The sequence below is a fragment of the Balaenoptera musculus genome, chromosome 16 (assembly GCF_009873245.2).
Source record: "Balaenoptera musculus isolate JJ_BM4_2016_0621 chromosome 16, mBalMus1.pri.v3, whole genome shotgun sequence".
NCBI classification, from domain to species: domain Eukaryota; kingdom Metazoa; phylum Chordata; class Mammalia; order Artiodactyla; family Balaenopteridae; genus Balaenoptera; species Balaenoptera musculus.
Window position 1 is genome coordinate 66585181 of NC_045800.1, and position 22125 is coordinate 66607305.

A 22125-nucleotide genomic window follows, 5' to 3' on the forward strand; every position below is an offset into this window, starting at 1 on the left:
GAGGAAGGGAGCAGGACTGAGCAGAGGAAGAAGTCTCCCTGTGAGCCAGACCCACAAAGCCACCAATGAGCAGGGAGCCCTGGAGAGAGTGTTAACCTCAAGAAATAGCCAGGCCTCTTTCAATCACTGGAAGCAGGTCACCCTACCCTGGGAAGGGTCTTACCTCCAGGCATGGGGGCTGGGGAATAAGCCCGCTGCAGCTGCTGCAGACCCTGAAGGAACTGACAGCTGGGGGGCCATCTGCTGGCCTCACCCTCCACAGGTAGGCAACAAGTCCTACCTGGAAGGGGGATATGGGCAGTAAACCTCTGTGTCTACCACAGATAATTACAAGGTTTTTTTTTTGTTGTTGTTGTTGTTTGTTTTTTGGCTTGAGCAACTGGATGGATTAAGTTTTTATCAACTATGATGGGGAAGACTGTGGGTGAAGCCATTTTTGAGAGGAAGATCAGCAACTCAATTTTCAACAGGTTGAGTTGAGAGATTTGTTAGACATTCCAGTATGATGTCAAAGATCATTGGTTATCCAAGTCAGATAAGTACTTGCTTAATGGAAGACAACATGGTGTAATGCTTAAAGATAAGGGATCAGGAGCCCAGATGCCTGAGTTCCTATCCCAGCTCTGACAGATACTGCCCATGTGACCTTAAGAAAGCTATTTTATTGAACTCTCAGTTTTCTCACCTATGAATTGAGGATAATAATAGGACCTGTATCTTAGTGTTGCCTGCATCAGTGAATTAATAATACATGTAAAAATGCTAATAGCAGTGACTGGCACATAATAAGTGTTCAATAAATCTTAGCTTTCATTATTAGTTGTGGAGGTGACTATTTGGCAGAAGATTCCTCCATAATCAAGAAATCAACACAATTAAAATTACTAAAGTTTAACTGATAACTTAAAAAAATAAACACATAACCTATAATTCCTATATGTTCTTAGCATTATTACTGTCACAATAAACTTATTAGATATCTAATTCATTTATGTTTAAAATAACCTTTCCATATGCTTTTCCTTTAGTTACATGTCTTAAACAGTTTTCTTCATTTCTAACCTAACATTATTAAATTCCTAATTTTGGGCATCAATGAAAAAATCTGTTAACTTCCTAATTATTAGCATTTATGTGAAAATTTTAGGACCTATTTGTCTAAATAAGGTAGAAAATTAGTGATGATTCTTTAATAATACCCCATCATGTAAATGTTTGCCCTGTGTAATGAGTACTCAGTAAACTTGTCTATTAGATGAGCATTCTGTCTTCACAATAAGATTGAAAACACCTTGTGGGCAAGATTATGTTTCCACCTAATTTTATACCGGTGATACTAGCAGAACATTAGGTCCCCCATACATTAATACGTAACATTTCTTGATAGCTAAACACTTAACATAAATTTATCACTTAATTGTTACAGTGTCCATATAAGATATGTTTTTTCTTGTTTGTTTGTTTTACAGAAAATAAAACTGAGACTTATGTATGATTTTTAACTTGCTCAAGTCAGAAGGCTAGTGAGTGGTAGTAACCAGGATGTGAATCTAGTATGTCTGACTCTAGAAGATATTTCCAACTTCTGTATTATACTGAATTCTCACAGGTAGAGCTTAATGTGCTTAATCAAAATTCAACAAAACTTGTTCTACAATTCTTAGTTTATTGGAACTATCAGAGAAATTATATATGTAACCCAGTCCAAAAGATGGCATAACTTTTTAGTGAAAAATTATTTTTTGGGTACCTGAGTTATTTAAGTAGAAGTAGTCTGTGTATGAGGAGTGACTAGTATTGTGAGGTGAAATTTGCAAGAGTGGACAGATAGGATTGTGTATCACATTTTTCATAGTACTAAACAGAATTGTATCAGGTGATGCTTGCATAAGAGGTCCAGTTTATCCCAGACACCTTTTTCTATATTCTTAGGATTATAGAAGAAGATAGAAGATTTTGAAGTTGTCTTCCTTCAGGGACTTCTCTTTTCTCACTTTAGTTGAAAGTGGCTGCTGCAGACACGAAATGGCAGTGGTTAGAGAGGAGGAGAAAGTGTATGTGTGTGTGTGTGTGTGTGTATGGGTGTAGTTTTGATGGGAGTGGGCATAGGCATAGTGATAGAGTCTTCCCTTTTGTAAGATAAGTTGCTGACTCCCTTCTTCTTATCAAGGCAGGAGGGAATTTCAAAGATATTACCCAGAAATCCCAATACTGTATCAACAACCTTTGAAATTCAGTTCCAGTCAAAGTTAGGGATAGAAAGCTGGTACACAATGCCTGAATTTAATATACATTTTTATATCCAAGTTACAATAGCTTCTGAGGTTGTCTGAACTAGATAAAGCAGAATTTATTGAGCATTTAGCCTTTTTAAATGATTTTGTAAATTAAATGGTTGCACTTTTCTTTACTTACAGGAAGCTTATTGGTAAAGGATCCAAAATAACCTTTGCTCTATCTTGCTTCTGGAAATATAATACTATGAAATAAATTGTTGTAGTAAATACTCTGTTGGGAGTAAGTCTCATTAAATGTTATAGCGTAGAAATATATCAGAGCACTTACTCAACAACTACCGAGCTGAAGCATCATTAAATCTTTCATTCTGGTCCATGTCTGGTTGTGGAAATGAAACCTGAGATTTACTGTTGGAGGAAATAGAAGTTGAATTAGAACACTGTATAGGCTAAATCAATTTCTTTATTGGAAAAGCTAATGTGAATTTTAGAGTGTTCTTTTGCATTTGTGACTGAATGAGAGTTGAGAAGTGTCCAACTATGGATTAACAGAATTATGAAAATATCTTTAAGTGAGAAACTTTGCCAGTGAAAATTGCTTTGAAACTCCAAGTCTACTAAGGTATATTTGCTCTTATGTGGAAGGAAAACACAGCTTTTATAATCATAGTCCACAGAATTATCCAGGTCCTCTTGTGATAATGATGATAATAACAAAGGAGTTTTGTAGTATTTTGTCATTTTCAAAGAGCTGTCATGTTTATTTTCTTATCTTCCTTTTATATATTCATTTATGGTCATCATTCATATATTGCTTTATTCAGTGTTGTATCCCCAACACCTAGAACAATGCTCTATACATAGTAAATGCTAGGTAAATATCGATGAATGAATGAAGGAAGGAAAGAATGAATATAGGAATGGTGCCTACCATTTTGCAATATTGGAGTGAAGAGCATTTTCCCTTTACCCCTGTTTTTTCTCCTTTCTCCAACTTGTAGTGTACATACTGGGGGGTTTATATTCTACTCTACCTAACATTTAACTGGGATGCAAATTTATAGTGAGGGAAACCACAAGGAAAATATCTGAGTGATATGCTGCTCAGATACCTTTCTGTGATAAGGGAGCACAAAGAGAAAAAAAAAAAAACTTTTCTCAGTGGCTCTCTAGCCTTAGTTTAGGTTCCCTGTAGCTGCCAAGCTATGCTGCCTTTTACTAAGAGCAATAATTTTGAGGTATGCAGTCCTTATATTCTTCTGTTTTCACCTGAAGGAGAAAACAGGACCTCTATTAATCAAATTAGCATTTAGGAGGTAAAGGAAAATAGGCATCAGTGATATCTAGAAGCAATTTAATATGAAAAAATGGTTTGGTTTTTAGAAATATACTGAACTAGAAAAACTAAAAATAATGGATAAAATATTTTTAACTACATGGATAATCTGATAGGTGAATTAGGGAAATTTTGGGGGGCTAGCCAGGTACAAAGAGCACAAAACCAAACTAGCAAGCCAGCACTAGCATTGTGCTAGGCGATATGGGGAATTTGTTTTTCATTATTGCCTGTAGCTTGGATTTTGGAAGAACATGAACTGAGGACAAAAGACAAAGCTTGTCAGCTGGAAAGTCACATGAGACCCTTACATGAATCTGAGAATCCTTTTATTTGACCACCTCATTGGATAAACAAGAAAAACACTAGCTCTAGAGCAGGAGATAGTCGGAAAACTTGGCTGGCTTAAATTGGCCATGGGTAGGTCAGAAAAATATACAAAACATCTTGGAAAATTTCTAACTGTAAGTCTGTTCTTATCTGGACTTTGGATCAAAAGTCATATTATCTGTGTAGCCTCTAAAACTTTAACTGAAAATTTAAAATTGTCCTGTCTTGGCAATATCTCCAAGTAACTGCCAGAAGTAAACTCAAATTCTGTCTGCACCATACACTAAGTCCACAAAAAATTCTCATACAAGTCCAAGGATAATAAGTTCTCACAAGACACACAAATAAGCAAGCCACCGTGTATGAAATTTTGTAGAAAGAGCAAAGTACAGAATCAGATCTGCAAACACTGCAGATGTTGAAACAGTAAGATATTAGATGTAAGTTAGTATGCTTAATATATATTATTTCCTCATCTTCTCAGTAAAGTATGAGGAGTATGATGAAGGAAGAAAAGACTATCAAAATTGACCAGGCAGAACTATCTAAAATGAAAAACATAATTGTGAAAAATTCAGTGGTTAGGCAAAACAGGAGGTTAGATAGCAAATTAATGATCTGAAAGATGTTTTTGAAGAAGTTACTTGCAATGCACCACAGAGACACAAAATCTAAGATTTTTTTTTAAAAAGCAGTTAAGATACATGGAGGATGGTGTGACGAGTTCTAAAATATTCTGATATAAGATACAGAAGAAGAAAAGCATAAAAAAATACTAAGAATTTCCTGGAACTAATGGAAGATAACAATCTCCATAGCTAAAAAATCTAATAATTCCCAAGCAAGATATATAGAAAGAAATCCACACCTACGCATATTGTAAGGAAACTGAAGAGCAACAAAGACAAAAAGAATATTTTAAAAAGAAAATAGGGGTAGCTTTATTCTCAGCAAGATGGCAGAATAGGAGGCTCCCAACTCTTCCCTCTACCCATAAACACACTGAATAAACAACTACACATGTATCAGTTGCCTCTGAGAGAAATCCAGAAACGAGTTGAGCAATTCCTGCATGTTGGTCAACTAAGAAAATGCCCACCTCAAAACAGTTAGGAAAAACTGAGATACACTCTCACCATAAACTCCATTCTTAACACAGCATCATACAGTTGAGAGGGATCCTCCATCTCCCAGCTTCTCCTTGAGGAGAAAAGGTTTTGATACGTATCTAACACTCCAATTTTTATGGCTGCTACCAGAGGGACTACTAGCTTGCCTATCTTTGGCAGCTGACAGGGCCCTATATTTGCTAGTCCCTTGGGACCATAGAGAACAAAGAGGTTGTTTTCAAGCAATTCCTATAGCTTTTTCCCTTGGCTCAGTTCAGAATGAGCAGGCAATAAAGCCCAGCTTCCAGCTTCTTCTTGGAAGTGGTTAGAATGCACATTTACGTACTAAATTTTCCAATTGCTGACCAGGGTCTGACTTCTAACTCAGCTGTCTTTGGGAGCTGATGGGACAGGCAATCACTAGTCTCCTAGGCATTTGAACCTGTGTGTGGGCACTTCCCATGGCTTTTCCTTTGGCTAGCTCCAGTTAAGTGACCGAGTCACCATCTTCTTCTTGGAAGGAGTTGGACTACACATCTAGTACAGTAGACTTTTCTGATTACTGCCTGAAGAGCTAGCTTCTCACTCGCCTGCCTCTGGGAGCTGATGGAGCCATGCATTCTCTAGTTTCCTGGGGTCTACACAGAACAAAGTGGCAGTTTTGAATGCGCGGAGCCTCTTCCTACAACTCCTTTCCCAGGCTTGCTCCAGCAGTAAAGCCCAGCTATTAGTTTCTCCCTGGAAGGGGTTATGCTTCACATCTAGTGTCACAACTTTTCAAGTTAGACTAGCAAAAACATTTGAGAGGCATCTGGAGTAGCTGGATGGGCTGATTATTGGGGTTCATCACCCACTTGAGGCCAGTCTCTCAACTGGGAGAGGTGGCTATTTTATCTAAGGCAGAGAAAAACACAGAAAGAGTCAAGAAAAAAACAGGGAAATATGTTCCAAATAAAAGAACAAACTAACTCTCCAGAAATGAACCCTAATGAAATAGAGATATGTGATTTACCCAACAGATAATTCAAAATAATGAACAGGACGGTGCTCATTGAGGTCAGGAAAGCAATTTATGAGCAAAGTAAGAATTTTAACAAAGACAAAATGTTAAAAAAAAATCATAGAGCTGAATAATACAATTGAATGGAAAAAAAAATCAATAGATGGAGTTTAGCTCAGACTAGATCAAACAGAGGAAAGAAAGGATCAGTGAACTCAAAGACAAGTCAGTGGAAATCATACAGTCAGAGGAGCAAAAAAAAAAAAAAAAAAGAGAAATTAGCTTAAGAAACTTATGCATATATATCATCATGTGGATATGTATGCATTATGAGAGTTCCAGAAGAAGAGAAAAGAAGGGAGCAGAAAGCTTATTCAAAGAAATAATGTTTGGAAATTTTCCAAACCAAGGAAGAAAATAGACATCATCCAGGAAGTCTAAAAAACACCAAAAAAAAAAAAAAAAAAAACAAAAAAAACCTGGAGAGACCCACACCAAGACACATTATAATCAAATTGTCAAACTTAATGACTAAGAGAAATTTGAAAGCAGCAAGAGAAAAATGACTTGCTACATACAAGGGGACCTTCCCTTCCCCCATAAGATTATCAATGTATTTTTCAGCAGAAACTATGCAGGCCAGTGAGAAATGTGGTGATATATTCAAAGTGCTGAAAGAAAAAATCTGCCAACCAGCAATACAGTGCCTGGCAAACTTGTCATTCAGAAATAAAGGGAAGGTAAAGACTTTCTCAGACAATCAAAAGCTGAAGGAGTTCATCACCCGTATTCCTACCTTACAAGAAATGCTAAAGGGAGTTCTTTAAGTTGAGATGACACAACAATATGAGAGAATAAAAAGTATGGAACTCATTGGGAAAGGTATTACTATAGACAAAACAGAATACTTTATTACTATAATGGTGGTTAAATCAATTTAATTCTTGTATCAAAGTTAAAAGACAAAATATTAAAAATAACTATAATTAAATTATGTTAATGGATACACAATATAAAAAGATGTACATTATAACATCAATTGCATATAATGTGATAGTAGAGTAAAAGTGTAGAGTTTTTGTGTGCAATCAAAATTAAGTTCTTATCAGCTTAAAATAGACTATTATAACTATAAGATGTGTTGTGTAAACCGTATGGTAATCATAAAGAAAAAAACTGTAGTAGATACATGAAAGATCAAAAGAAAGGAATGAAAACATACCACTACCAAAAAAAATCTTCAAATCACAAAGGAAGAAAGCAAGATGAAGAAAGGAAGAAAGAAAGTACCAAACAATCAGAAAACAATTAACAAACTGGCAATAATAAGAGCTTACCTATCAATAATTACTTTAAATGTAAATGGATTAAATTCTCCAATTGAAAGACAAATGGCTGAATAGATTAAAAAAAAAACAATATCTGACTATAAGCTATCTATAAGAAATTCACTTTGGATTCAAGAACACATTATGCTGTAAGTGAAGGGATGGAAAAAAGATATTCCATGACAGTGTTAACCAGAATAAAACAGGAGGAGCTATACTTATACCAGACAAACCAGAGTTAAGTCAAAAACTGTCTCTAGAGACAAAGAGGGTCGTTATATGATGATAAAAGGGTCAATTCAAAAAGAAGATATAATAATTATAAATGTTTGTACCCAGCATCAGAGTACCTGAATATATAAAGCAAATATTCACAGATTTGAAAGGAGAAATTGACAGCAATACAATAACAGTAGGAGACTTCAATACCCTACTTTTAATAATAGATAGTACATTCTGAGAGAAAAACTATGAAGAAACAGTGGACTTGAACAACACTATAGACCAAGTGAACCTAATAGACATGTACAACACTTTTCACCTAACAACAAAAGAATGTTATACACAAAATAAGTCTTAATAACTATGCAAAACAGTCTTATTAAATATAAGAAGATAGAAATCCAAGTATCTTTTCCAACTTCAGTGGTATGAAGCTAGAAATCAATAATAGCAAGAAAACAGGAAAACTCACCATATGAGAAAACTAAACAATACGCTCTTTTGAACAACCATTGGGTCAAAGAGGAAATCAAAAGGAAATTTTAAAAAGTGTCATGTGGCAAATGAAGATAAAAAGTTTAAATACCAAAACTTATGGAATACAGCAAAAGCAGTACTAAGAGGGAAGTTTATAGTGATAAATGCCTACATTAAGAAAAAAGAAAGATCTCAAATAAACCAACTTTATACCTCAAGAAGCTATAAAAAGAAGAACAAACTTTGCCCCAGATTAGCCGAATGAAGAAAATAACAAAGGTCAGAACAGAAATAAATGAAATAGAGACCAGAAAAACAATAGGAAAAAAAGTCAACGAAACTACAAGAAGATCAATGCAACTAAGAAAAGAGAAACAAATTGACAGACCTTTAGCTAGACTAAGAAAAACAGAAGACTCAAATAAATAAAATCAAAGAAATAAAAGAGACATTACAACTGATAATGCAGAAATAACAAGAATCATAAGAAACTGCTATGAACAATTATATGCCAACAAATTAGAGAACCTAGAAGAAATGGATAAATTTCCAGAAGTGTACAATCTCTGAAGATTGAGTCAAGAATAAAAAATCTGAACAGACCAATAACAAGTAAGGAGATTGAAGCAGTAATCAAAAACCTCTAAACTAAGAAAAGTCCATCACCAGATGGTTTCACAGATGAATTTATACCAATCATTCTTAATCTTCCCCCAAATAGAACACTTTTTGGAAGAGAGAACATCTACCAAATCATTTTATGAGGCCAGTATCACCCTAATACCAAAGCAGAGAAAAAAACCATAAGAAAAGGAACTGTAAGCCAATGTCTGTAATAAACATAGATGCAAAAATCTTCAATAAAATACTAGCAAACTGCATTCAACAGTACATTAAAAGAATTATATACCATGACCAAGGGAGATTTATCCCTGGAATACAAGGATGGTGCACATAAAAAAAAAAAAAAAAAAAAAAATCTCTCAGCAAATTACGTAGAGAAGGAACTCACCTCAACACAATAAATCCCATATATGGAAAGCCCACAGCTAATGTTGTAATCACTGAGGGGAAAACTGAAAGCTTTTCCTCTAATTTCTGGTATAAAGCAAGGATGCCTACTCCTGCCACTTCTATTCAACGTAGTACTGGTAGTCCTAGACAGAGTAATGAGGCAATAAAAATGTAAAGGCATCAAAATTGGAAAGGAAGAAGTAATTATATCTGTTTGCAGATGACATGATCATATATGTAGAAAACCATAAAGAATCAACAACAAAATCCTGTTAGAAACAATAAATGAATTCAGTAAAATTGCAGGATACAAAATCAACATGCAAAAAGCAGGTGCATTTCTATGCATTAATAATGAACTATCCAAAGAAAGAAATTAAGAAAACAATCCAATTTACAATAGCAACAAAAATTTGAACACTTCTGATTAAACTTAACCAAAGAGATAAAAAACTTGTACATTCTAAACTATGAAGCATTAGTGAAGGCAACTAAAGAAGACACAGAAATTGGTAGACATCCTGTGTTCATGGATTAGAATGCTCAATATGTTAAAATGTCTATACTATCCAAAATGATCTACAGATCCAGTACAAACCTAATGAAAATTCCAGTGGCATTCTTTACTTAAATGGAAAAAGAATCCTAAAATTCGTATAGAACCATGAAGACTCCAAATAGTCCAAGTAATCTTCAGAAAGAAGAACAAAGCTGGAGGCATCACATTTCCTGACTCAAAATGTATTATAGAGCTACAGTAATTAACACAGTATGATACTAGCATAAAAACAGATATTATAGACCAATGGAACAGAACACAGAGCCCAGAAATAAATTAAAACATTTACAGCCCACTAATCTTTAACAGTGTATTAAGAATACACAGTGGGGAAAAAAAGTCTCTTCAATGAATGGTGTTGAGAAAAGTGAATATCCACATGCAGACATGAGTAATGTCTGATAGTTGATTTCTCAAATATAGATGCTGTAAGACAGTGGAATTATCCTCCTTTTAATCCTGAGAGAACAAAACTGTTAACCTTGAATTCAGTACACAATGCATCTATCTTCTAAGAACAAAGATGAAGATACTTTTATACAACCCCAAACTTGGAGAGTTTACTGAACAATTTCACTGAAAAAATTGCTAAAGAAAAAGAAAAAAAATGTGCAAATGAAAGAATTTCTAAGAAAAATAAATGGTAAATATATGGGTTTACTACTGCTCAAATATTAATTGTTATAAAGGATTAATAACTATGTATAGTTTGTGTAATTAAAAATACAGAATTAATGTGCCTGAAAACAGCAGCATATTATTAAGGAAAAGTGGATTAAGAGTTAAATCTTCTATGATCTCGGTATTTTGGGGATGGGAAAGACAAAGGTATTGACTTACTTTAGACATTAATTTAAATAAGCATGTCAAAACATCTAAAGTAACTACTAAAAATGTATAGCGATAGACAGTATAATCTGAAGACATGGAGAGAGAAATATGGGATGAGAAAATAAGAAACTCATTCAATCCAAAAGAAGAAATAAATGGAGGGGAAAAATAAACAGAAAAAAAGGGACAAATAGACAATAGGAAACATGATGGTAAAATTAATTCAAATATTTCTGTAACCATAATAAATGTACAAGAAAACATAAACTCTTAAAAGCACAAATACTCAGAGCTTAGAATAGAAAACAAACTCCAGCTATATGCTGTTTATAAGAAGCTCACCTAAAACATAAAAACAGGGGAAGTCTGAAAGTCCAAGGATGAAAAAAAATACATCCAACAAATCCTAACCAAAGAAAGCTGGTGTAGCTATATTAATATTAGTCAAAATAAATTGCTAATGATGATTACTATCTAGCAATAAAAGGTTAAATTCACCAGGAGGTTGTAACACATACTTTTCAAAAACCCAAAAAAACCCAAAGAAAATTAAAAAATATTGACCATTTACTGAGCCATGGTTTTCAAAGAACTAGTATCTTACAGGCCACCTAGAAATATATTTAGATAAATAAATGAAATTACCCCACTGTTTGGAGTCATTTTTGAAAAGCACACCTGTGTTACTCTCTCATCAAAGAATAAATTATAATTGAAAATAAAATTAGTTATGTCTGAGAAATAATGAAAATAAACAATAAAATTTGAGGGATACAGCTAATAATAGGTAACATGCAGCTAATTAGAGGGAAATTTATCACCAAAATCCTTACATTAAAAAAGAAGAAAACCTGATGAGAACTATAAAGCATTGATAAAAAAACAAGATGATTCAAAGAAATGGAAAGATAGCCCATGCTTTTGGATTGGAAAAATTAATATTCTTAAAATGGCTATACTACCAAAAGCAATCTACAGATTTAATATGATCCCTATCAAATTACCCATGACATTTTTCACAGAACTAGAACAAATAATCCCAAAATTTATATGAAACAACAAAAGATTCAGAATTGTCAAAGCAATCCTGAGGATAAAGAACAAAGCTAGAGGCATAACCCTTCCAGGCTTCAGGCAATACTACAAAGCTACAGTAATCAAGACAGCATGGTATTGGCACAAAAACAGACATATGGATCAATGGAACAGAAGACAGAGCCAAGAAATAAACCCACACACCTATGATGAATTAATCTTCAACAAAGGAGGCAAGAATATACATTGGAGAAAAGAGTCTCTTCAGCAAGTGATGTTGGGAAAGCTGGGTAGCCACATGTAAAAGCATGAAATTAGAACACTCCCTCACACCATACACAAAAATAAACTCAAAATGGCTTAAAGACAAATATAAGACATAACACCATAAAATTCCTAGAAGAGAACTTAGGCAAAATATTCTCACGCATAAATCATACCAATGTTTTCTCGGGTCAGTCACTCAAGGCAAAAGAAATAAAAGCAAAAATAAACAAATGGAACTACAACAAACTTAAAAGCTGTTGCACAGCAAAGGAAACCATGATAAACCATAAACAAAACGAAAAGACAGCCTATGGACTTGGAGCAGATACTCACAAATGATGCGACTGACAAGGGCTTAATTTCCAGAATATGCGAACAGCTCATACAACTCAATATTTACAAAAAATAACCCAATCAAACATGGACAGAAGACCTAATAGACATTTCTCCAAAGAAGACATACAGATGGCCAACAGCACATGAAAAGATGCTCAACATTGCTAATTATTAGAGAAATGCAAATCAAAACTACAATGAGGTATCATCTCATGCTGTTCAAAATGGGCATCATCAAAAAGCCTACAAACAAATAAAAGCTGGAGATGGCGTGGAGAAAAGGGAACCCTCCTACACTGTTGGTGAGAATGTAAATTGGTATAACCACTGTGGAGAATAGTATGGAGGTTCCTCAAAAACAAAAATAGAACTACCATATGATCCAGCAATCCCACTCCTGAGCATATATCCAGAGAAAACCATAACTCAAAAAAGTAATGCACCCTAATGTTCATTGCAGCACTATTTACAATAGCCGAGACATGGAAGCAACCTAAGTGTCCACTGACAGAGGAATGGATACAGAAGATGTGGTACATATATACAATGGAATAATACTCAGCCATAAAAAAGAGTGAAATAATGCCGTTTGCAGCAACATGGATGGACCTAGAGATTATCATACTAAGTGAAGTAAGTCAGACTAAGAAACACAGTTATCATATGATATCATGTATTAAAAATTGATACAAATGAACTTATTTACAAAACAGAAACTGATTCACTGACATGGAAAACAATCTTATGGTTACCAAAGGGGAAAGGAGGGGGAAGGATAACAGTATGTAATATGGTCTCCATGGGACCATAACCATGGAGAATATTACTAAATATTCTAAATACTACAATACTATAAATATATGAAGAAATTTATACTCATAAAAATGAAAATTTGGTTGAAATTTAGAAAAATTACTCGAAAAACATGATTTAGCAGAACTGACTCAAGAACAGGTAATGTGAATTGAAGAATTGAATTAGTAGTTAACAGTTTTTACTCAAAGCAAACACTGGACTCAGATATGTTTACAAGAAGTACTAAAAATCCTTTTGGGTATATGTAAATGTAACTTCCTAAGAATGACAAAAGAAGTATCAGCTTTTCAATTCACTAAATGAAGGTGGTGAAACCAATACTAAGGGTACATGGGTAAGACAAAAAAGGAAATTCACATGCCAATCTAAGGATGCAAAAATCTTAAAATGTAAGCAAACTGTTAAGAAATAAAGAACTCATTAAAACGAAGTTGGATTTATTCTGGGAATGTGATGTTAGTTTAACATTAGAACATCTACAGATGTCATTTACCCCAGAGAAAAACTATATTTTAATCTCAGAGGATACAGAAAACATTAGAAAAATTCAATATAATTTATTTAAAACTTCTATCAAGCCAAAAACAGAAGTGAATGTTCTTACCTTAATAAAGGGTTTCTATAAAATTCTACAGTAAAATTTATACTTACATTTGAATTATTAAAACTATTCCTCTTAAAATTAGGAATGTGACCATAATGAATGAAAATGAATAAATTATAGCAATGCATATTAACATGAGTGAATACCAAATCATAAAGCTTTACCAAAAAACAGCAAGCCATGTAAGAATCCATGCAAAATATTCAATTTATATAAAGGTTGAGACATGCAAACTAAACCATATATATATATATGCATATATATATTTAGTGGTACAGATATATATGATAAGCTATAAAGAGAAGGAAGAGAATAATTAATGCAAAATGTAAAAGTGGAGTGGGTGGACAGAGAGAGTGCATAGCCACATCAGGAGCTTTAAAGCTACTGGGCATATTCTTTTTCTTAAGCTGGATTGTTTCATTGATGTTTTATTATGTATTATTATTATTTTCATTCACTCATATTCTTGTGTATGAAGTAGTTATTAAAATTTAATAAAATATATTAAAATAAGATGATAAATCTGAATATGTTTTAATGTACACATTAAAATTTTTTTATATATACATATATGTAATTATTTTTATTTTATTTTATTGTTTAATTTTTTTATAGATTTTTGCTGGAGTGTAATTGCTTCACAATACTGTGTTAGTTTCTGTTCTACAACAGAGTGAATCAGCCATATGCATACATATATCCCCACATGCCCTCCCTCTTGAGCCTCCCTCCCACCCTCCCTATCCACGTCTCTAGGTCATTGCAAAGCACCGAGCTAATCTCCCTGTGCTATGCTGCTGCTTCCCACTAGGTATCTGTTTTACATTTGGTAGTGTATATATGTCACTGCTACTCTCACTTTGCCTCAGCTTGTCCCTCCCCCACCCATGTCCTCAAGTCCATTCTCTATGTCTATATCTTTATTCCTGCCCTACCAGTAAGTTCATCAGTACCATTTTTTTTCTTTTTTTCTTTTTTTACATTCCATATATATATATATATATATGTTAGCATACGGTATTTGTTTTTCTCTTTCTGACTTACTTCACTCTGTATCACAGACTCTAGGTCCATCCACCTCACTACAAATAACTCAATTTTGTATCTTTTTATGGCTGAGTAATATTACATTGTATATATGTGACAACTTCTTTATCCATTCATCTGTCATTGGACATTTAGGTTGCTTCCATGTCCTGGCTATTGTAAATAGTGCTGCAGTGAACATTGGGGTACATGTGCCCTTTTGAATTATGGTTTTCTCAGGGTATATGCCCAGTACTGGGATTGCTGGTTCATACAGTAGTTCTATTTTTAGTTTTTTAAGGGACCTCCATACTGTTCTCCATAGTGGTTCTATCAATTTACATTCCCACAACAGTGCAGGAGGGTTCCCTTTTCACCACACCCTTTCCTGCATTTATTGTTTCTAGATTTTTTGATAATGGCCATTCTGACTGGCGTGAGGTGATACCTCATTGTACTTTTGATTTGCATTTCTATAATAATTAGTGATGTTGAGCATCTTTTCATGTGCCTCTTGGCCATCTGTATGTTTTCTTTGGTGAAATGTCTATGTAGGTCTTCTGCCCAATTTTAATTGGATTGTTTGTTTTTTTGATATTGAGCTCCATGAGCTGTTTATATATTTTGGAGATTAATCCTTTGTCCGTTGTTTCATTTGCAAATATTTCCCAGAAATATTTTCTGAGGGTTGTCTCTTTGTCTTGTTTATGGTTTCCTTTGCTGTGCAAAAGCTTTTAAGTTTAATTAGGTCCCATTTGGTTTTTTTTGTTTTTATTTTCATTACTCTAGAAGGTGGGTCAAAAAAGATCTTGCTGTGTTTTATATCAAAGAGTGTTTTTCCTACATTTTCCTCTAAGAGTTTTATAGTGTCTTGTCTTACATTTAGGTCTTTAATCCATCTGGAGTTTATTTTTGTGTATGGTGTTAGGTAGTGTTCTAATTTCATTCTTTTACACGTAGCTGTCCAGTTTTCCCAGCACCACTTATTGAAGAGGCTGTCTTTTCTCCATTATATGTTCTTGCCTCTTTTGTTGTAAATTAGGTGACCATATGTGCGTGGGCCTATCTCTGGGCTTTCTATCCTGTACCATTGATCTATATTTCTGTTTTTGTGCCAGTACCATACTGTTTTGATTACTATAGCTTTTTAGTATAGGTTTAAGTCAGGGAGCCTGATTCCTCCAGCTCCATTTTTCTTTCTCAAGATTGCTTTGGCTATTTGGGGTCTTTTGTGTTTCTATTTGAATTGTAAAGTTTTTTGTTCTAATTCTGTGAAGAATGCCACTGGTAGTTTGATAGGGATTGCATTGAATCTGTAGATTGCTTTGGGTACTATAGTCATTTTCACAATATTGATTCTTCCAATCCAAGAACATGGTATATTTCTCCATCTGTTTATGTCATCTTTGATTTCTTTCATCAGTGTTTTATAGTTTTCTGAGTACAAGTTTTTTGCCTCCTTAGGTAGGTTTATTCCTAGATATTTTATTCTTTTTGTTGCAATGGTAAATGGGATTGTTTCCTAATTTCTCTTTCTGATTTTTCATTTGTTGCTCCGCTAGTGTATAGGAATGCCAGAGATTTCTGTGCATTAATTTGTATCCTGCAACCTTACCAAATTCAATGGTTAGTTCTATTAGTTTTCTGGTGGCATCTTTAGGATTTTCTATGTATAGTATCATGTCATCTGCAAACAGTGACAGTTTTACTACTTCTTTTCCAATTTGTATTCCTTTTATTTCTTTTTCTTCTCTGACTGCCATGGCTAGGACTACCAAAACTATGTTGAATAAAAGTGGTGAGAGTGGACATCCTTGTCTTGTTTCTGATCCTAGTGGAAATGCTTTCAGTTTTTCACTATTGAGTATGATGTTTGCAGTGGGTTTGTCATACACGGCCTTTATTATGTTGAGGTAGGTTCCCTCTATGCCCATTTTCTGGAGAGTTTTTTTAACATAAATAGGTGTTGAATTTTGTCAAAAGCTTTTTCTGCATCTATTGAGATGATCATATGGTTTTTATTCCTTAATCTGTTATTGTGGTGTATCACATTGATTAATTTGCATATATTGAAGAATCCTTGCATCCCTGGGATAAATCCCACTTGATCGTGGTGTATGATCCTTTTAATATGTTGTTGGATTCTGTTTGCTAGTATTTTGTTTAAGATTTTTGCATCTATGTTCATCAGTGATATTGGTCTATAATATTCTTTTATTATGATGTCTTTTTCTGGCTTTGGTATCAGGGTGATGGTGGCTTCATAGAATCAATTTGGGAGTGTTCCTCCCTCTGCAATTTTTTGGAAGAGTTTGAGAAGGATCAGTGTTAGCTCTTCTCTAAATGTTTGATAGAATTCGACTGTAAAGCCATCTGATCCTGGAATTTTGTTTGTTGAAAGATTTTTATTTTACAGTTTCAATTTCATTACTTGTGATAGGTCTGTTTATATTTTCTAATTCTTCCTGGTTCAGTCTTGGAAAATTGTACCTTTCCAAGAATTTGTCCATTTCTTCCTGGTTGTCCATTTTATTGGCATATAGTTGTTTGTAGTAGTCTCTTTTAATCCTTTGTATTTCTGCAGTGTCAGTTGTGAGTTCTTTTTCATTTCTAATTTTATTGATTTGTGTCCTCTCCCTTTTTTTCTTGACAAGTCTGGATAAGGATTTATGAATTTTATTTAACTTCTCAAAGAACCAGCTTTTAGTTTTATTGATCTTTGCTATTGTTTTCTTTGTTTCTAATTCATTTATTTCTGCTCTGATCTTTATGACTTCTTTCCTTCTACTGACTTTGTTCTTCTTTCTCTAGTTGCTTTAGGTGTAGGGTTAGATTGTTTATTTGAGATTTTTCTTGTTTCTTGATGTGAGATTGAATTGCTATAAACTTCCATCTTAGAACTGCTTTTGCTGCATCCCACAGGTTTTGGATCATCGTGTTTTCATTGTCATTTGTTTCTATGTATTTTTAAATTTCTTCTTTGATTTCTTCAGTGATCTCTTGATTATTTAGTAGTGCACTGTTTAGCCTTCATGTATTTGTGTTTTTTACAGTCTTCTTCCTGTAATTGATTTCCAGTCTCATAGCGTTGTGGTCAGAAAAGATGCTTGATATGATTTCAATTTTCTTAAATTTTCCAGGGCTTGATTTGTGACCCAAGATGTGATCTATGCTGGAGAATGTTTTGTGTGCACTTGAGAAGAAAGTGTATTCTGTTGTTTTTGGATGGAATGTTCTATAAATATCAATTAAGTCCATCTTGTTTAATGTATCATTTAAAGCTTGTGCTTCTTTATTTATTTTCAGTTTGGATGATCTTTCCATTGGTATAAGTGGGGTGTTAAAGTCCCCTACTATGATTGTGTTACTGTCAATTTCCCCTTTTATGGCTGTTAGCATTTGCCTTATGTATTGAGGTGCTCCTGTGTTGGGTGCATAAACATTTATAATTGTTATATCTTCTTCTTGGATTGATCCCTTGATCATTATGTAGCGTCCTTCCTTGTCTCTTGTAACAGTTTTTATTTTAAAGTCTATTTTAAAAATCCGATATGAGTATTGCTACTGCAGCTCTTTCTTTTGATTTCCATTTGCATGGAATATCTTTTCCATCCCTTCACTTTCAGTCTGTATGTGTCCCTATGTCTGAAGTGGGTCTCTTATAGACAGCATATATATGGGTCTTGTTTTTGTATTCATTCAGCCATTCTGTGTCTTTTCATTGGGTCATTTAACCCATTTACATTCAAGGTTATTATTGATATGTATGTTCCTATTACCATTTTCTTAATTATTTTGGGTTTGTTTTTGTGGTTCTTTTTTTCTCTTGTGTTTCCCGCCTAGAGAAGTTTCTTTAGCATTTGTTGTAAAGCTGGTTTGGTGATGCTGAATTCTCTTAGCTTTTGCTTGTCTGGAAAGCTTTTGATTTCTCTGTCAAATCTGAATGAGATTCTTGCTGGGTAGGGCAATCTTGGTTGTTGGTTTTTCCTCTTTCATCACTTTAAGTATATCCTGCCCCTCCCTTCTGGCCTGCAGAGTTTCTGCTGAAAAATCAGCTGATAACCTTATGGGGATTCCTTTGTATGTTATTTTTTGTTTTTCTGTTGCTGCTTTCAATATTTTTTCTTTGAATTTAATTTTTGTTAGTTTGATTAATATGTTTCTAGGTGATTTTCTCCTTGGGTTTATCCTTTATGGGACTCTCTGTGCTTCCTGGACTTCAGTGACTATTTCCTTTCCCATGTTAAGGAGGTTTTCCACTGTAATCTCTTCAAATATTTTCTCAGAGCCTTTCTTTTTCTCTTCTTCTGGGACCCCTATCATTCTGAATGTTGGTGCATTTAGTGTTGTCCCAGAGGTCTCTGAGTTGTCTTCAATTCTTTTCATTCTTTTTTCTTTATTCTGCTCCTTGGCAGTTATTTCCACCATTTTGTCTTCCAGCTCACTTGTTCATTCTTCTGCCTCAGTTATTCTGTTTTTCATTCCTTCTAATGTATTTTTCATTCCAATTATTGTGTTGTTCATCTGTGTTTGTTTGTTCTTTAGTTCTTCTAGATCTTTGTTTAACATTTCTTGAATTTTCTCAATCTGTGACTCCATTCTATTTCTGAGATTCTGGATCATTTTTACTATCTTTACTCTGAATTCTTTTTCAGGTAGATTGCCCATTTCCTCTTCATTTATTTTGTCTTGTAGAATTTTACCTTGCTCCTTCATCTGTGACATATTTTTTTGCTGTCTCTTTTTTTTTTTTTTTTTGATGAGTGAGATTGTTTTCCTGTTTTACTGGTTGTTTGGCCTGAGGCTTCCAACAATGGAGCTTTTACGTGGTTCTCTTGGGGGTTCCTCCCATCTCTTTGGGCGTCAAGATCCCCCGTCAGTGTCCGGCAGGCACCCTAGTTGTGGGGAGACGTGAACTCTGCATCTTCCCACACCACCATCTTGACTCCACCCCCGTACTCATTAAATTTAATAAATATTTGTTAAATCTAGTCTGTGTGAGGCATTGTGCTAGGTACTGTCTTAATACTAGTGCCTTATGTTTGCAGTAGTTAGCATGTTTATCTGCACATTTTATTATTAGGACCAGATTGCCTTGTAGAGCAAATAGTTTAGAAATTATTATGTCCTTTGTAAAGCAGCAAACTGCTCTTCCGTTAAGCTGTATAACTTGTCTATGTTCAAGAGAAACAAGAATTAGAAGACTTATAACTTGAGTTTGTTTCTCATGACCACCTCCCCCTAGTAATTGCCCTTTTTAAATAAGACCTCTTGTGAAAAATGATGGCCAGTGCTGGAATTCAATTAGATCTTGAGTTTAATACATTTGTTTATGTATCTTCCTTTCCCTAGTAGATGATGAGTTCTGTGAGTAGAGGAATGTTGTCTTATTAATATTTATATTCCTCGCTGCTTAGCACAGTGCCAGGGATGTAGTAATTGCTTAATAAATATTTTTTGAAAAGATAATGAATTGCTGACATTTGAGAACCTGGTGAGAAATTTTAATGAATCTAATAAATATTTATGCAATAAGAGAAGGATAAAATCTCTTACATCTTGATGATTAAAAAGAAAGGATTGAGTGCCTTGTAAATAAAATATGTGGATAATAATGATTTCTAGAACTTGCTTGCTCTTGGCCTCTTGGGACTATTAAATACATGTTGTACATGATATTACAGAGAATGTTCAACTCATGATCCATAAATTTGATATCAAACTTAGAGATACCTTCTAGGTGGCTAGATAAAATCATGATTTTATTTTACTTTTCCAAAACTTGAAAAAGGTAAAGCTGAAATCTAGAGCAGAGTTTTAAAACAGGTTCTTATGTAGTATTTATATAATATCATGAGTTTCATGTCAGCCAGTTGATCATCAATATTTATTAGGTAACTGTTCTGTATTCCCACATTGTCATATGCTTCATAGAACTAGAAAAGAAGTAAAAGAAATAGTCTCTGATTCTAAGAATTGCATACCTTTTAGGAGATGAGAATAACATAAAGCAAACTACTAGAGTTCAACACAACACTCTTCCTTCAAATCCTCACTCATGGGTCATAAGTTGGCTTCTCTAGGAAAACTACTCTGGAATGAAATCTAGCACTAGGTAGTGTTAGTTTCATGTTAATTAGGGATTGCCCTAGTGAGAAATAAGAATGAGAAAAATCAGGGAGGAAAAATAAATATGGGAGGTGATAAAGAGACTTATGTAATAGGAGTGGGCAATTCACACTTAATATTGGTTGGAATCCAACTTAGGAAAGTTGGTTTAAGACATATTATAGAAGACCTCAAAATAGAGCAGTTTTTGTTTTTATTTATTATCTGTTGACCACCCTGGACAATAAGTGGACAGTTTGCAACTTGATTTGGTGTATAGGACTTTATATACAACTAACACACACCTTTCAAATATCTATGGAACATTCACAAAAATGGATCAAAGGAAAACAAGAAAAGTTCAATAAATTCTGCAAAGTAGAAAAGAGTCAACAAATTAATGACATTAGGAAAATGTGTCTTTTTTTTGTTTTTAGCCTAAATTTTACAAATCTGACTTTTTCTATTTTATTCTCTGTAAAGATTTCTTTTGGTAATTAAGATTACTGTTAATTTAAAAAATTACTTAATTTCTGTTTTTATCTTTATTAACTCCTACTTTCTAATTCCTGAGTTAATTTTGCCATTCTTTTATATACTGAGTACATTTATTTAGTTTATTTTTAGTCTTCTTCATTTTTTTTTTCTTAATTTCTTAAAATAAATTTATTCATGGTGTCATTTTTTCCTCTGGACACCTTATATTTGAGAGGCAGTACTTTTTACTCTTTCTCTAAATAGGCATACATTTTAATTAATATTTTTCTTTTTTTGGCCTAGGAGTCTTAGAAGAGTGTTTCAAAATTTTAAGCTTTGTTTTTATTTGCTTGTTTTTGTCATCCTATAAAATTAATACCTAGTTTCACTGAATTTTGCTAACAATATAGGTTTTATTTTGGAAAAATTTTTGGATTTTTTTTTTTTGGAAAACTTTAGGGATTTTCTTTGTAGCTTAATTCATAGTTTTGTTTTTGAAAGTTGTCTATCTATTTGAAAAAATGTGTATTCTGTTTTTGTTCATAGAAAATTCTAAAAAAATAATTTTCTTGAACTTCTTAATTGTAATAAATGAATTATCTTCATTTTTACTCTTGTTTCTGCCTCATTTGTTAGAGTTGAAGTCTCCCACATTACAGTGGATTTCCATTTTCTCTTTGTATTTTTAGTGGTATTTTGTTCCATACATTTACTTATTTTTTATTATTATTATTATGTTAAATTGAAATATAGTTGACATACAATATTATATCAGTTTCAGGTTTGCTACATAATGATTTGACATTTGCATACATTATGAAATGATCACCACTATTAGTCTAGTAACCATCTGTCCCATTACAAAATTATTACAATATTATTGAATGTATTCCTTATGCTGTATATTATGTCCCTGTGGCTTATTTATTTTATACCTGGAGGTTTTTACTTCTTAATCATCTTCACCTATTCCCTCCACCTTCCACCCCCTCCCCTCTGGCAACCACCCA

At 33.6% G+C, this 22125-nt stretch overlaps 1 protein-coding gene across 1 annotated transcript in view; it reads left to right on the forward strand.

Annotated features, from left to right (window-relative positions):
* Positions 1-22125, forward strand: part of CTNNA3 (catenin alpha 3) — a 1729751-nt gene that overhangs the window by 463012 nt on the left and 1244614 nt on the right.